General features: G+C 36.9%; 1 non-coding gene across 1 annotated transcript; it reads left to right on the forward strand.

Annotated features, from left to right (window-relative positions):
• Positions 1–221: 221 nt before the first annotated feature.
• LOC145044654 (small nucleolar RNA R71) lies at positions 222–328 on the forward strand. Its single transcript, XR_013681600.1, has one exon. It is a non-coding gene; the product is annotated as a small nucleolar RNA R71 (small nucleolar RNA).
• The last annotated feature ends 15,659 nt before the right edge of the window (positions 329–15,987 follow it).

Below are 15,987 nucleotides of genomic sequence, written 5' to 3' on the forward strand. Positions count from 1 at the left end.
TTGCCATCATTGTTGCCATGTCATCAGAAATATCATTCACCATCCCTCTAGTTGAGTCATTTCTTGGGTTATGATATTCTCTAGAGTGTTTAGAGAATTCTTCAATTAGTTCTTTTATCACCGGGGGAGGTTTCTTGGTGAGTTGTCCTTGTGAATCAAGGAGCTGCCTAGTGGTTACATTCACTCCATCATAGAAAATGGGGACTTCTTGTTGACTATTTAGATCATGGTGTGGGAAGTTCCTTAGTAAGCCTTTGTATCTCTCCCATGCTTCATAAAGTGACTCTCCAGCTTGTTGCTCTAAAGTGGCTATGGATTTCTTCAATTTTGCTATTTTTGAATGAGGGCAGAATTGATCAATAAATTCTTCACGCATTTTAGCCCAAGTAGTGATGGATACCGGAAGGAGTGATTTCAACCAATCTTTCACGGATCCCTTAAATGTGAACGGTAACATACAAAGCAAAACAGTATCATGGGTCACATTAGGAGCATTGAAGTAGTCGGCTACGTCATTGACCTCGTCTAGATGCTTATATGCGTCTTCATGATCTTTTCTCAATAATGGGATTTCCTTAAGTTTGGGAAGTATGTGGCCTTTAAGTTCAAAGTTGGCAATTGCAGGAATCGCGGGTTGCACAAATCCTGGGCCGGTATCGTCACACATCCTTTCTTCCATTTACCCATGAGAGCTTCATCGATGTTAGCCATGGTGTTAGAGGATTCACCTTCAAAGTCGCTTTCTTCTTCGGATTCAGAGTCGTAATCGATTACTTTTGGAATTGGATTTTCTTCAAAATTTTCAAACGTGTTTTCCTCTCTCTTTTGACTGCTAGACTCCCCCATTTTCTCTCTTTTCTTATTCCCAAAGACTGATCTAAGGTCTTTGAAAGGTGATTTCCTTGATGGGTTAGCATCTTTAACGACTTTGTATTTGTTCCTTATAAGAGCGGACTCCGAATCTTCGTACGGAGAGACCAGAGGTGTATTTTACCAGAGGTGTATTTTAACCTCGGGTCATGTAATTCCTGCAATCAAAACTAGTAACATACATAAAAAGAACAAAAATGAAATAAAAAACGAAACTGGAAATCTGCCTTGGACTCGCTGAGTTCGAGGATAAGATAGAAGAAATATGTATAACAAAATCCTAAAAAAAGAAAAACTTAATAATTAAACCTATTAAATAGATTACTAAAGCAGTAACATTGTTCAAGATAAATCTCACACAAAGGATCGATAACACTAGCAATTAGAATTAATTTGTGAACCGTTCCCTGGCAACGGCGCCAAAAACTTGATGTGTATATAAATGCACTAGTTTTAGTCCTACTTTTAAGATATAATTTAGACACACAAAGGAAGTAGACATGTCAATTGGTGGTATAGTTGAATAAGTAGGGTATCGAACACAGTGAACGATGATTAAACTAATGACTAGAATTAACTAAAGCAAGTAATAAAAGTAAAAGGTTTCTCAAGTTTTGCAAGACTAGAAACTTAAACAATTATATAATATGCTAACTAAGTGTAGAGAACCATTTTTATAACGAACGGTGAGTGCGGAAGTAAGATATCTCAAGATTAATCGTGTTTTTGTAAGTATGAACACGAAGAACATAATAAGAGTTCATGAAAAAGACTAACAACAAGAGAGAATAATAATATTAATGAAGCATGAAGAACATGGTGGGAGAGAAACTCTCTATGGGTGGGAAAACCGACCAACTTTTCTCTCTCTAGAGATTACATTGTAAGAAGTGTATTATCTAACTAAGGAAAAATAAGCTAGCTTAAAAAGTAATATATGACCACCTCTCCTTTTATATAGGAGGGAGAGTATTTACACCAACAGTACAAAATAAAGGGAAAATACAACCTAATAAACACTCATTATTTGTGGAGCATTTGCATGCACCAACATTCTCTCCCTAAATGCTTATAAATAATGAGAGATACAATAAGTGATACAAGGCTATAATACATTAATCCGACTAGCAAGTGTGGTAATGAAATGAACTCAAGTGCTGAAATGTCTCTGAAACTCTGAAGTTTATGTGAAGTCTGAAACTGGCCATGAATTTCTGACAATGAAGGTCATCGTCTTCAAAGCACAACCAATGAAGCAGAAAAGATAAGATCCAAATCTTCAAACCAATCATAATCACCCGAAGAAGGAGGTCACCATGAGCAAGTAGAAGTTCCAATGAAAGAAACACTTCGGCTTTAAAAGTCTGAAAAACATCTCGAGTTCTCGAATCATAATATACCGAAATTCTTCAAATAATAACCTGCTAAAAATGTGAATGCATCCATAAAATGAAGTCCGGATAAAAATAATGTGAGTCCAAAGACATGGTCTAGTAATGCCAAAAATTTGATCCAAGGATCAAAAATAAGTGCCACGTGATATCGCTAAAATAATCTTCGTCTTCAACATATCACAAATCCCAACTCGTGAAACCATAAGAACTGAACCAGACGCGAACACAAAATCATCCTATGATAGAGTCCGAATAATAAATAATCTGAATTGGAAAACATCGAGTAATGCCAAAAATTAAATCCATGAAGATCAAAAATAAGTGCCACATCGCATCACTAAATAAATAATCGTCTTCAGAGGTCTTCAAAATCCAAACTCAAACAATCATAATAACAAAATCCGAATGATATTCTCTCCCTATTTTTGATAACCAATGACCGGATATCAAAAATCAACAAATCATCAGATGGAGAGTGTCGGATACGAAGAGGTAAGAGAAGCTCTCCTTAGATGTATGAAGGGTCTCGATAAGAAACGAGAAAGAGTAAAATAAATACTCTTGCTATCATGAGAAGGAGGGTGACACAGTCGCTGAAGCTGTGCTGAGAAGAATATGTTGAGCCAAAAATAATATCCAAATATCCAAACTACGGTGCCGGAACACTTGAAGTGGTCTTCAATAGAAAGTAAAGTCTACATGCTCAAGATACATGATTCGTTAACCAAAAATCAACAACGAAAAGTCATAAAATTCCATAATGTGAAGAACGCGTAACAACTTTGTTGATCAATCGTCGTTACGGTGCAAGCATCACAAAAATAATATGAAGTCCGATTGTGGTAGGAATATTCTTTCAATAATAATAACCGGCATGAAATGAACCAATGTGACAATCCAAGGTTCGGTTGTGGCAAAACTTGGTGTTAAAAAATAATAATTGGTGTGATAAAAAAACTAGTTTTAATAAAAAATGGCTAAAAAAAATAATTGGTGTTAAAAAATAAATGGCTAAATAAAAAATTGGCTGAAAAAAAAATTAATTAAAAAAAATAATGCAGAAAAAAAAATATGAATACAAAAAAAATGAAGTCTTGAAAAAAAAGGGTTTTAAAAAAAAGAGGGGAAAAAGGAGGGGAGGAGAGGAAAAAGAAGGTGGAAAGGAGGAGGGAGGATAGGAGGAAGGGGAAGCTAAAGAAAGAAGGAAGGAGGAGGGGAGGGGGGCTGAAGAGAGGGAGATCCAAAGTCTAAGGTGGATGCAGTAGGAGGTGATTGCGGGTCAAGGAAGTGGGTGTGGTGGGAGGCTACAAATGGAAGGGGCGCTGCTGATGAAGAAGGACCAGGGTGCGGACGATGGGTGAGTTGCGAATGATGGGTGACTGCAGTCCGAACCGAGGTGTAATGCATGCAGTAGGCGTGAAGGAAAGCGACTTCGGATGAGGCTTTAGAAGAGATTGCATGCGGGTCGAGGATGCGGTCAGAAGCTGCGTTAGGGAATGCCTACGGTCCGAGCTGCTGATGGCCGCTGCAGTCCGAGGTTACTGATGGCTTAGGTCCGGAGTAAACAAATGACTGTAGTCTCTCGGCTGCAGATAGGGACCTGAGAGGACCTCGGATCAAAGGCTGAGAAGGGCTGCTGAGAGGTTTCTCAAGGGACTCCGGTAGGCAGTTTTTGGCTGCGTTTCGGGGGTCCGGAAAGGGTTGAACAGGTGACAAAAAAAATGCTATTTTTTCATGAAAAATGGTACCGCAAAGGCCATTTATTCATATTTTAATAAGGGAATCTTTTTATAAAGCATTTTAAGTCAACATGTGGTATTGGCAAGGCAAAAGGAAGAGTGTACATGGGGTTTTTAGGGGAAAAAGGTGATGGAAAAGGATAATGTCACATGGTTTTTGCTTGGTAAGGCAAATAAAAGTGAATTACTCTTTACCTAAAAGAGCAAAAAAGGACAAAGTGCTTTTTGCAAACACAATATACGTCCAATATTTCTTCAATTGAAGATCTAAGCAAGAAAAATGAGGAATAAAAGTCTTCATACCTCAAGAAGATTTTCAAGTTGCTGGGTAAAAAAAAAGAGCACCACTTCAAAGAAAATAAGCGAATTAATTGTGTCTTCTCATCCAAGAATAAGAGAACTCCCTGGAACAAATTCTTCAACAATTTGGAGACAACAAAATTAATTTCTTCACCAAATTTCTTCATTTCTTCAAATACAAAAATAATAAACTTTAAGAACATCTTCTTCCAGCAATAAATAGAAGGAGTAGCAGTAACAACAATTTATTTTACTAAGATAGAATCACCCAGAAAATAGAACTAAGAATGAACTTCATAAAAAAAATTCGGAAAGAAACCCGATTTTTTTTATTTTTTTTTATTTTTTTTGCAGAAACACAGAAAAATCACAAGATAATCACCGAACGGGAGTCGTTCCCTTGAACTAATCGTGAGATCTTCAAGGTACGACTCTGATACCAATTGTAGAGACCCATTTTTATAACGAACGGTGAGTGCGGAAGTAATATATCTTGAAATTAATCGTGTGTTTGTAAGTATGAACACGAAGAACATAATATGAGTCATGAAAAAGACTAACAACAAGAGAGAATAATAATATTAATGAAGCATGAAGAACATGGTGGGAGAGAAACTCTCCCTGGGTGGGAGAACATACCAACTTTTCTCTCTCTATAGATTACATGTAAGAAATGTATTCTCTAACTAAGGAAAAATAAGCTAGCTTAAAAAGTAAGATACCACCAACTCTCCCTTTATATAGGAGGGAGAGTATTTACACCAACAATACAAAATAAAGGGAAAATACAACCTAATAAACACTCATTATTTGTGGAGCATTTACATGCACCAACATTAAGTAACTAACAGCTAAAGAAAATAAAAACCAACTTAATTCAATGATAAGAAGACTTCTATTTAGGTTCGATTCATTTACTCCTATGGTTGATTGTATGGAAAGTGCAATGGATTAATTGTTATTGGCTACCGATTAAAGTGATTAGTTCCAATTCGCTATTACCAATCCTTAGAAAACATATTAATTTAAGCAGTGATCAAGTGATTAAACTAAAGAATTTCCTAGTTTATTTATTCGGGTTAAATAAGACTTGTAGTTAGCTAATCAAATTACTAATTCAATTAACCTCTTGTTGATGGTTTATCACACAAGCTCACACATTAATTTACCCATTTTCTAGTTAACCCTAGTTTCAGATTCGCTATTCCTAGGCACATGACAATGTTTTCACATAAATCATATGAGATAAGCAATTAAAAGATGTTCATGCATCTTAATTACTTGTTAATTAATAGAAAATGGTTGTGGTTAATGCATAAGTTTCTTTAACAAGCTTAATAAAACAAAATTCACCAATAAATAATTATTCCAACCACAAATCAATCCATAGTCATAAATTTATCTACCCTAAACGTAATATATAAGGTTTAGTTCATAATTACAGCCAAAAGTAATGCACAAATAATATCTAGTAGTTCACACATGGTTCAAACAAGAGATTGAGTAAAGAGTAAACTTAGTTTGCCTTTAATCTCCTTAAAATCGAAGGTTAGGGTTTTCTCCATGAACTCCAAAGCTACAGCTGCACCTTTTGTTGCAAAATAATCCTCCAAGGTTCCAGAGAGAAGTTTGGATTTGACAACTGGCTTCTATTTATAGACTCAGAAAACAGGGCTACTCGTCGAGTAGATAACCGACTCGCCAAGTCCCCTTTTAAAAATCTGTGTATGGCAAGGACTTTGTATTTGCTTCTCGAACATTCGTTTGGACTCGTCGAGTAGACATCCAAATCACCGAGTCCTTCAGTATTTTGACTATTTTTCTTCTTTCTTCGATTCCCAAGTTCCCGATTGCATTTCCCGCTTCCTTTTGCTTTTAATGTCACAATTAGGAATTCTATGCCTTGTAACAACAACAATGATAACATTTGTGAACCAAAAATGTGAAAGCATGTATGTTGCTTATTCAATAACAACTAGAGTTTCATCAAATACTCTATACAAACACTACAAATGGTCAAGTAAAGATTGGAAACATTATAAATCGCGATTTAAGTCCATTTGGACTAGGATTTCCTTATTGGGCCTAATGGGCTAATATGCTTCCATTTTTGACTATTTTGGGCTTATAACTCTTAAATGGGCTCTAATTGGACCCACTTTCATTTATTTTAACATTTTGGGCCATAATGGGCCTAGAATGAAATAAAATACCCTAATGGGCCATAACTAATCCAATTAGCTCTAATGGACTCAAATCCATTCTCTTATACAAAAATTGGGTTGTGAGCTACTCTAAAGGTCCAATGGGCCGAAAACCACCAAATTAGGCTCATATTTTGGATGCAAGCACAAAAAACCCAAAACCTTTTCTCTTCTCTCCCCTCTCTCGACCCAACTAAATACAAAAAAAGGGATATTGAAAGGAAATCAAGGGATTAAGGAGGGTTAGCCACCTCCTTATTATATCATGGACATCCATGTAATAATTCCCATACTTCCATGCACCATCATTTCACTTCTCTCTCTTATTCCCTCTCTTATTCTTATACTTGCCGAGAGCTCCCAAGCACACACACATATCTTCAAACTTTCATCCCAAACAGTCTCAAGAACACTCTTGTTTCTCCATCAAAATTTTTGAGATCTAGGGCATTTCATGGAGGTTCTCCCACAAAAATCATCATATTAGCTAAGTTAATGCTTAGATCCATGGTTTAGCTTCTTGAAATTGTTATAAATCTCCTTCTAACTCATGAAAGTTCATGATCATGCTTCTTTGAACCTATCTAAGCCAAAGCCTTCTCAAGAAGCTTTCTAGGGCTGAAAACAACAAGCAAAGGCAAGTTCATACCCCTCTTTTTTCGGTTTTCATAAGTTTTATGGGGGAGAATACAAGTAAAATGTGTAGATCTATGTGTATGTGTATGTTATGTGTGATTTCATGTGTTCATGTGGTAATTATGTAACAAAAAAGAAAGAAATCTCGAGATCTATGGCTCTAGGAGGAAGATAAACATGATCTAAGATATGTTACACTAAAAAAGTCAAGAAAAATTACCCTCTAAAGTGATAATAAACATATTGCAACATAAAACCCATTTTTGGGCTTAATTTGTCAAATAAACAAAAGTTGGGTTGAAAGTTGCCATCCACGGTTTTCTACAGGGCCAAAAGAGTCAAAGTTGTAAAAATAAATGTTTTTATGAATATTATAGTCTTTAAATGACTAGAAGTGTAATTTGTAGCTTAATGGGTAATTTTTGGGTTTTTCGGCCTATAGAGCCACAAATTGCGAAAAATATGATTTTCAAGGGATTAAAATGGTGAACTTCCCAAAAAAGGGTGTAAAAGGGTAAACAAAACTAATTCAGGGGTTAAAATGATTCTTTTTCCAAACAAGGATAAAAAATGTAAAGTTTTTAGATTTTGGGCCAAAATTGTAAAAGTTGTGAAAAGTTTGGACTTTAACTGGAAAATTCTTTACTGGAGGGGCTGAAACTGCCAAAGAGTAAATTTTGAGATAAAAACATCACTTAAACAAGTCTATGGGTGAAAAATGACAAGAAAATGGTTTAAGGGCTAAAAATGTCTTTTTTACGGACTAAAATTGTCATTTTTATTAAAGAAGGGTTGAATAGGTCAAACCAATGTTTTTGAGTCAATTATTTTATTACTAAGATATTTGGGTCAAAATACCAAGTTATAACCTATGAAAATAGAATGAAGAATATACATATATTTTCAAATATCGTTATAAACAATCGACAAGCTTCGTGCCGTTGTGAATTTAACAATTGTTCAATCAAACTTTCCGACAATTATACTATACCTAAAACAAGTAAATATTCAAATTGTTGGGCTTGAAAGTTTCTAATCATGCTTATTGGGCCTCTGTGACCCCTGAACATGACTTTTGGGCCTAACGATAATAATAAATGTTATTGGGCCTCTTGTGACCCAGTTACATGCTTAAGGAACCATCAATGGCTTTCACATGCTAATGGGCCTTAGTGACCTATTAGCATTGATAGTAAGGTCCAAATATATCAAATGCAAAATAGGCCAACGTGCCATTCATATACTCGAAATCCTGAGATAACATACGTGATTAGTAGCACCTCGTGGTCCTTTTCTCCTCGTCTGTTAGGCTTACCTTCTATTCAAGTAAACAAAATTCAGGTTAGCTAGTAGCTTCCACCAGCTCAGTACTCCAGACTTTAACAGACGGACCCCAAGGGCGGTCTTCTGTTTGTTGCTACACTCATAACTCTCAAACATTGTCTCCATCTCAGAGATCTAGTCCATAACTTCCACCAGTGATGGGCTTCCAGAAAGACTCGGGGGGTTTGAATGCCATGAAATCCTTGTACTTGCATCTATGTCCGTCATTTCCTCCATCCTGATTGTTTTGTCTAACTATCGGTGGGTTGTCTTGACTAACCATCCTATTGTAGTTCCCTCTTTCCGACTGCCCATTATTCAGCTCGGGCTGTTCAGTAGGCATCATAAGTTCCTCTGGATTTTGTTGAAGTAATCACCTTTTTTCCTCCATTTGACGATCTAACATAATTTGGATCATCGCTTTAACCCGGCCATTGTGATTGGCTCAGGTGCGGTTACCACAACAGGTATTTGTTCAATCATTGGGGTTGTTGATTCCTATTTCCATTCGCGTTCCCGACTCCACTTCGGGTTCTTGCCATTTCGATCTATACACCAAATTAAACGGTCGGCGTGTAATGACGAGAATTATGATAGGAAATATTTTATCTATGATTGACGTATAAATCCCCTTATCTCTCCGAAAAATTATATGCCAGTTCAAATACCGTAATTAAACGTTTAGAAACCTGAACACATAAAGTTTCCAGATCCGGTCGGAAATAGACCATAGATCCGATAATATAATGCATATCATAAATCATTTAGCACATAAAAGCATGTCAGGCATTTTTCCCTAAATAGACTAGTGCTTGTGTCTAGAAATAAATCTTTATTCCTAGTTCGCTTAAACTAATGCTCTGATACCAATTGTGACATCACCATTTTCACGGCCATAAAAGATCGATTTTGTTTATGCTTTATAAAAATCAGAGTACCCCTTTTAATAAAAATGTTGTGGAATTTGTTCCCAGTAAAACATGATAAATACATTATCAAGGCATTTCCAAAGAAAAGTATTTTTATTGATTTTAAAACATTCGGGATGTCATCATCAATACAAAAATATAAGCATAAGCAGAACTTACATTCATTATCACTAGTGATTTATATCTCCTTAACCTCTCAGTGTAATGTGACTTCATATCAACACCTGTCATATAAAGAAACTGAGTGGGTCAAGTTGGGAAACCCGGTGAGTACATAGGGTTTTCAACCCACAATAATATAATTATTCTGTTTAATCTTCAAACAATTAATCAACCCAATCACCCATCCCCATTATCTTCTTTACTCTTTAGGATCTACACTAAGAATCAACTATTCCTCGTTCATTTATTCCTAAGGATCATCCTAAGGAATTGGCACGAAGTCCATCGTTACCAAGGTTTATAGATTACAACTGGTGAACACGTAGTCCAAAACATCTGGTGAATACTTAATTCAAAAATAACTAGTGAACACACTTAGTTCAAAAATACATATTGAATACACTTAGTTCAAAATACCTAATGAGCACCTAGTTCAAAAACACCTATAGGTTATGAGCCTGCTAGCGTTCCACTGGACTGTCTAGTATAGTCCGTGGTCATCATCTATACTCCACTAGATGGCTGGATCACTATTAACATTGATGTCTTTCATCATGTGATCACACAACAATTATTTCATCTACCCATATTTTACCGAACACATTTTGTATATATAAAATACATATACAGTTTAAATCATTTAAAAGATGTATAAAAATATTTCACCAGCATAGACAACAAGTATTCATACAATATGCACAGATATCACATAATTTATATTAAAATACTTCATATCCATGTGTAGGATGAAAGAGACTATTCACTCACTTGAAAAGGTGGTGACTCGGTACTCGGACAACACTTCGTCACTCTTAACACAATTTTCCATTGACAAAACATAGTATCATTACCCCTAGAGTTTTTGTCTAATATTCACCGAGACTAATTAATAGTGTTGATATTATGACTATTATATAAGCACAAAACAATATTTCTCAACCACTATATATAGGCAGGGGCCGAACATAAAACACCAGAGGACAGGACCATTTTGACATATAGCACTTCTAAAATCCAACAACCCTATGTGGATTTTTTTAACCAGATTCCCCGTACTGCGAGTGTTTAAAAAGATATTATAATGACACTTATATAACTCATAATAATAGCCCAAATACTCGTTATAAGTTCCTAATAACATTACTATATTAAAACATAAGATATACTAACGATAGGGTAGGCATAGCTCACTTACAACGGGTTTTTCACAAAACCAGAATTCATTGGAGTAGCGTTCCCGAGCCGAAAGGCTCTTTTCATGGGACTCCGGGAGCCTTGGGGCTTCCTTCGGGTGCTAGGGGGTTTACTTAGACTTTAGGTGGCTTATGGGAGGATTGTCACACCCCGAAAACCGAAGGCGGAATACATTTCCGGGGTTGACTACCGTGTTGAGTATCAAATCCAATGTACATAGTAAGTAAAGTAAAACAAGCATTACATTACATAATAATAGTTTTACAGTTGTTTCAAAAGTAAAGTTTGTACAGTTGTGATACATAGTATATATAGACAAAATGTAACGGGTCTTCATGTACACCGTCTTCATGCAAGATGATCTTCGGATACCTGTTCTAACGCTGACCTGAGAACACAAGCGGTTTGAAAATCAGCATAAAGCTGGTGAGTTCATAAGCGGTTTTGTTTTACGGAAATGTATTGGTTTCCTTTCTGTTTCTGAAATGTTATGTACACCAAGAAAATCCCGTATTTTCTTAAAAGTTGGTTATTGTTTCACAATTGTAAAGTATAGTAAGTTTGTACACTGAAAACATGTTTACTCATGTGAAAATGTATAGTTGGTTATCTGACTGGTTAAACTGTTCTGTTTACTTATCATGTGTTACCAGGAAAGTCCCATACTTTCCTTATTGTATGTTACATATTGTAAAAGATGTAATGTTATCCATTCTGTGACTCTTTCTAGTTATGTAAGTGTTACCCAGGAAAGCCCCATGCTTTCCTGCATGTATGTATCTTATGTAAACGATGTGAAAGATGTAAAAGATGTAATCGTGATTAGATTCCATGTTTTCCCCAGGAAGGTCCCGTACCTTCCTGCATGTTAGTTACAGTAAGTAAAAGATGTAAAAGATGTGAACGATGTAAACGATGTATAAAGTAATCCATTATTACTGTAAGTAAATCTCTGTTATCCTAATTGCGAGTTCCATAACCATACAATAGACTAAAACCTGTGGCAATAAGTAGTCCACATGTGGCAATAAGTCGTCCACATATTTATGACTTTCGTCACCCTTGACCATTTCGGTTCGGCTGTAGCTAGCAGCCAGGTGTGGGGTAGTCAGCCCCGTATAGATCTATACACTCAAGTCACGCTCTCTAAATACCAGAGATTCTGGTTATGGGTGTAGTCCTCCACTCGCGTAATCCAGGTGGAGTGTTCTCCGAGGACGTGTCTCCAATCGTACCAGAATAACAAATTTACTAGTAATAATATGAAAGTCCTCCACTCGCGTATGTGCGTGGAGTGTTACCGAGGACAAAACAGTGTACAGGTATTATATTCAAATGTTTTAATGTCATGCTTTTAACCGATAAAATGTGGAAAACCATTTGTGAAATACATGTAAAACATACTAGTTTAAAGACTTATTTCACAAATATATGTTACGTGATCTGTAGATTCGATCTGTTATCAGTTGTAGTTATCGGTTATAAAAGCATAAGGATATGAAACACACATTTGAAAACATAATTTGAGTACAAGAATTTCCTTGTACTTTGCTTGTGTTCCCCCCCTGAAAACAGTGAAAACAGTGAAAAAGGGTAGGGGTATGAACTCACCGGACTCGGAAACGTGTCGGTTTTGAATGCTAGACGTCGGTTCGGGGTTTGATTACTCGCGATGACCCTATGTAAAATGATATAATGTCCATATATATACCATTAGAGATACATTCACTAATCATATGGAACAATACACTCCAATGAGGTTAAACACTTCAAAACGAGCGTTTGGAGTGACCCGGGTGACATCTTTGGATTTGTAATGACACAAGGGACTTGGGACTTGAGTTTACTCCCCATAAGTAAACATTTTAAAGGGTTTACAACATTGGAACACCCACATACATGAGTTTACGGCCGTAAACTCATGTGGGTGAGGTTTTGGTGTTTTAAGGGCTCAAATAGACTTAGGGATTGCTAGAAATAATTATCTAAACACCTTGGAACACTTGGAATAGATTTAAAACATTTAAAACATGAGTTTACGGCCACACTCATAGAGTTTACAGCCGTAAACTCACAATGGCTAAGAAAAATTGATTTAAGCTACTTAGGGCAATCACATGTGATTCAAACTAATTTTCTAAGCATTGTTATGAATTTAGAACATCAATTAAGACCTTTGTTGGAGTTTACGGTCTAGAGGTATGTTCTAAGGCCGTAAACTCTCTTTTATCATTGAAAAAGATAGTTTTTGGTGTTTAAAACAAACACATGTGATTCTAGAAATTTGTACAACCCATTTGGGTGTGTTTGATGCATCTTAAACATTGTTTTATGAGTTTACGGCCAAGGGTATGTTCCTAGGCCATAAACTCTCATAAATCATACTTTTGTTGTGTTTCAATCCTTTAAACCATTTTTAGATGCATCTAGATTTTACCACAAAGCCATAGATTGAGTTTGGAAGCATTTGAACATGTTTAAAGGCCTTAATTCACCCTTTTAGAGGAGTTTACGGCCCAAGAGTATGTCTTGGCCGTAAACTCTTCTTTATTACTCAAAAATCAAGTTTAAAGTGTTCCAAGTTTAGATTAGCAAGTCCATGGTTCATGTCTAAGTCCCAACTAGGTTTTGGAAGGGTTAATTGGCTTAAATACCCCTTGTATATGAGTTTACGGCCCAAGAATGTTCCTTGGCCGTAAACTCACTTTTGTCCCTCTAAATCCATGTTCTACATGTTATAAGTTCTTCCCTTTAAGCCCTTAAGTCATATCTAGTGTCCAACTATGCAAAGGAAGGGTTTTAGGGCTTAAAAACCCTTGAAATATGAGTTTACGGCCCATGAATGTTCTATGGCCGTAAACTCATGAATGTTTGGCCTAATTCATGTCTTAAACTCGAAATTGAATGTCAAATATGTTATAGATTAAGGCTAGGAAGGTACCTTAGAGATTAGAAGCCTTAATTTTGAGTTTTGATCCCTTAAACTTGGATTAGGAGAGAGGTGGGAAATGTTTAGTGATAATTTGGCCAAAGGCTTCAAATGAAGTCCTAAACACGTTTATATAGTGTTTAGGTTTTGGACACGGTGGAATTCTACCCGATACCGGCGTTAGATGGGGTTTTTGGTCGTACCCGATTGAGTTACCGTAACCCGATATGGTAAATTTTAGAATTATTCCGATCACTAAAGTTGAGTGTTAAAATGATTTCTAAATGTATTAAGACACTCATTAAGTCATTTTAAATGTGTACTAATTAATGACTTAATTAAACGGAGAAATCGGAAATCGGAAATCGGAACGACGATCGGTTGCGCGAGTTGATTTATGAAAAAGTTACATTGAAATGAAGCGGAAATTTCGGGTTGTTAAAAGGATAGAGAGAGAAACTGGAAGAGGAAAGGTGTGAGAAGAAATGGAACCCAACACCTTTATTTATAGGCTGAATTCCTGATGGACTCGCCGAGTCGCTCCACGGAATCACCGAGTCAGTGCCATGTGTCATCATCTGTTGGCTTTCCTTGGAGAGAAAGAAACAGCTATGATCATGCCACGTCACCCGTACGTAAAACAAGATCTACAACTTTCATTTAGACTTCGTCGGCTAATTCTTCATCGATCTTAAATTTAACATTATGAGGAGCTTATACTGTTAAATCTCCACGTAAAATTCATAACTCCTTCATACGGACTCCGTTTTTATCTGTCTTTTTACCATTGAGTTCCTATTAATGAGATCTTCAACTCTCATTTAGGTCACGTAAGCCAAAAACTGCTTGATCTAAAATTTAAGTTTCGGGTCGTGCACTGCTATTCCAATGTCACACCCCGAAAACCGAAGGCGGAAACATTTCCGGGGCGGACTCCACGTTGAGTATCAAATCCAATGTACATAGTAACACAGTAAACACAAAACATCACATTTCATAGAATTGTTTACATCTGTTTGAAAGAAAAGTTATACAAGTGTTATATACATATATCATATGAACAAAAACAAAGATGAGTCTTCTAAGGATCCGTCTTCTCCAAAAGGTGGCGGTGTACCTGCTCGATCGGTTCCTCCACAAAGTTGAGTTTTTCATTGATCTCGATCTCGTCTAAGGGATTTGTTAGGGTTTCATCGGATAGGCACTTTTTAAGATTTGAAACATGAAAGACAGGATGAATGTTACTGAGTTCGTGAGGTAAATGAAGTTTATAGGCAACTGGACCAATCCTGGAAAGGATCTCAAAGGGTCCAATATACCTTGGATTAAGTTTCCCACGCTTGCTAAAGCGTACAGTGCCTTTCCAGGGCGAGACTTTTAACAGGACACGGTCTCCAACCTGGAATTCTAATGGTTTCCGACGATTATCAGCATAACTCTTTTGACGATCACATGAGGCTTTCAGTCGGTTACGGATTTGAATGATCTTTTCGGTGGTTTCGTGGATGATTTCAGGACCAGTGAGAGCACTATCGGGGACTCGACTCCTGGCTAACTGTGTATCCCCCACCTCGGCCCAGCACAGAGGGGATCTGCACTTACGACCGTATAGGGCTTCGAACGGAGCAGCCCTAATGCTGGTGTGGTAACTGTTGTTGTATGAGAACTCGATCAAGGATAGGTGTGTATCCCACGACTTTCCAAAGTCAATGACACATGCTTGAAGCATGTCCTCCAGGGTTTGGATTGTTCTCTCACTCTGTCCATCGGTTTGAGGATGATACGCTGTGCTCATATCTAGTTTGGTTCCAAGGGCTTTCTGAAGAGATTGCCAGAATCTGGAGGTAAACCTACTATCTCGATCAGAGATAATGGATACAGGTACACCATGAAAACGTACTACTTCCTGAATGTAGATTCGCGCGCGTCTCTCCATCTTGTATGATTCTTTAATCGGGATGAAGTGAGCGGATTTTGTCAAACGATCGACAATTACCCAAATGGTGTCGTACCCATTAGAACACTTGGGTAGTTTGGTGATGAAGTCCATGGTAATCATCTCCCATTTCCACTCGGGAATTTCGGGTTGTTGAAGCAGACCTGAAGGCTTCTGATGTTCAACTTTGACCTTGGCGCAAGTCAGACATTTTCCCACAAATGTAGCTATCTCAGCTTTCATGTTCGGCCACCAGTATTGTTTCTTGAGATCCAGATACATCTTGTCCGAACCTGGGTGAACAGAGTATTTGGTTCTATGTGCTTCCTCCATGACTATTTCCCTGAATCCACCAGATTTGGGAATCCAGA

Source organism: Lactuca saligna, chromosome 4 (genome assembly GCF_052625555.1).
Source record: "Lactuca saligna cultivar CGN05327 chromosome 4, ASM5262555v1, whole genome shotgun sequence".
NCBI lineage: Eukaryota > Viridiplantae > Streptophyta > Magnoliopsida > Asterales > Asteraceae > Lactuca > Lactuca saligna.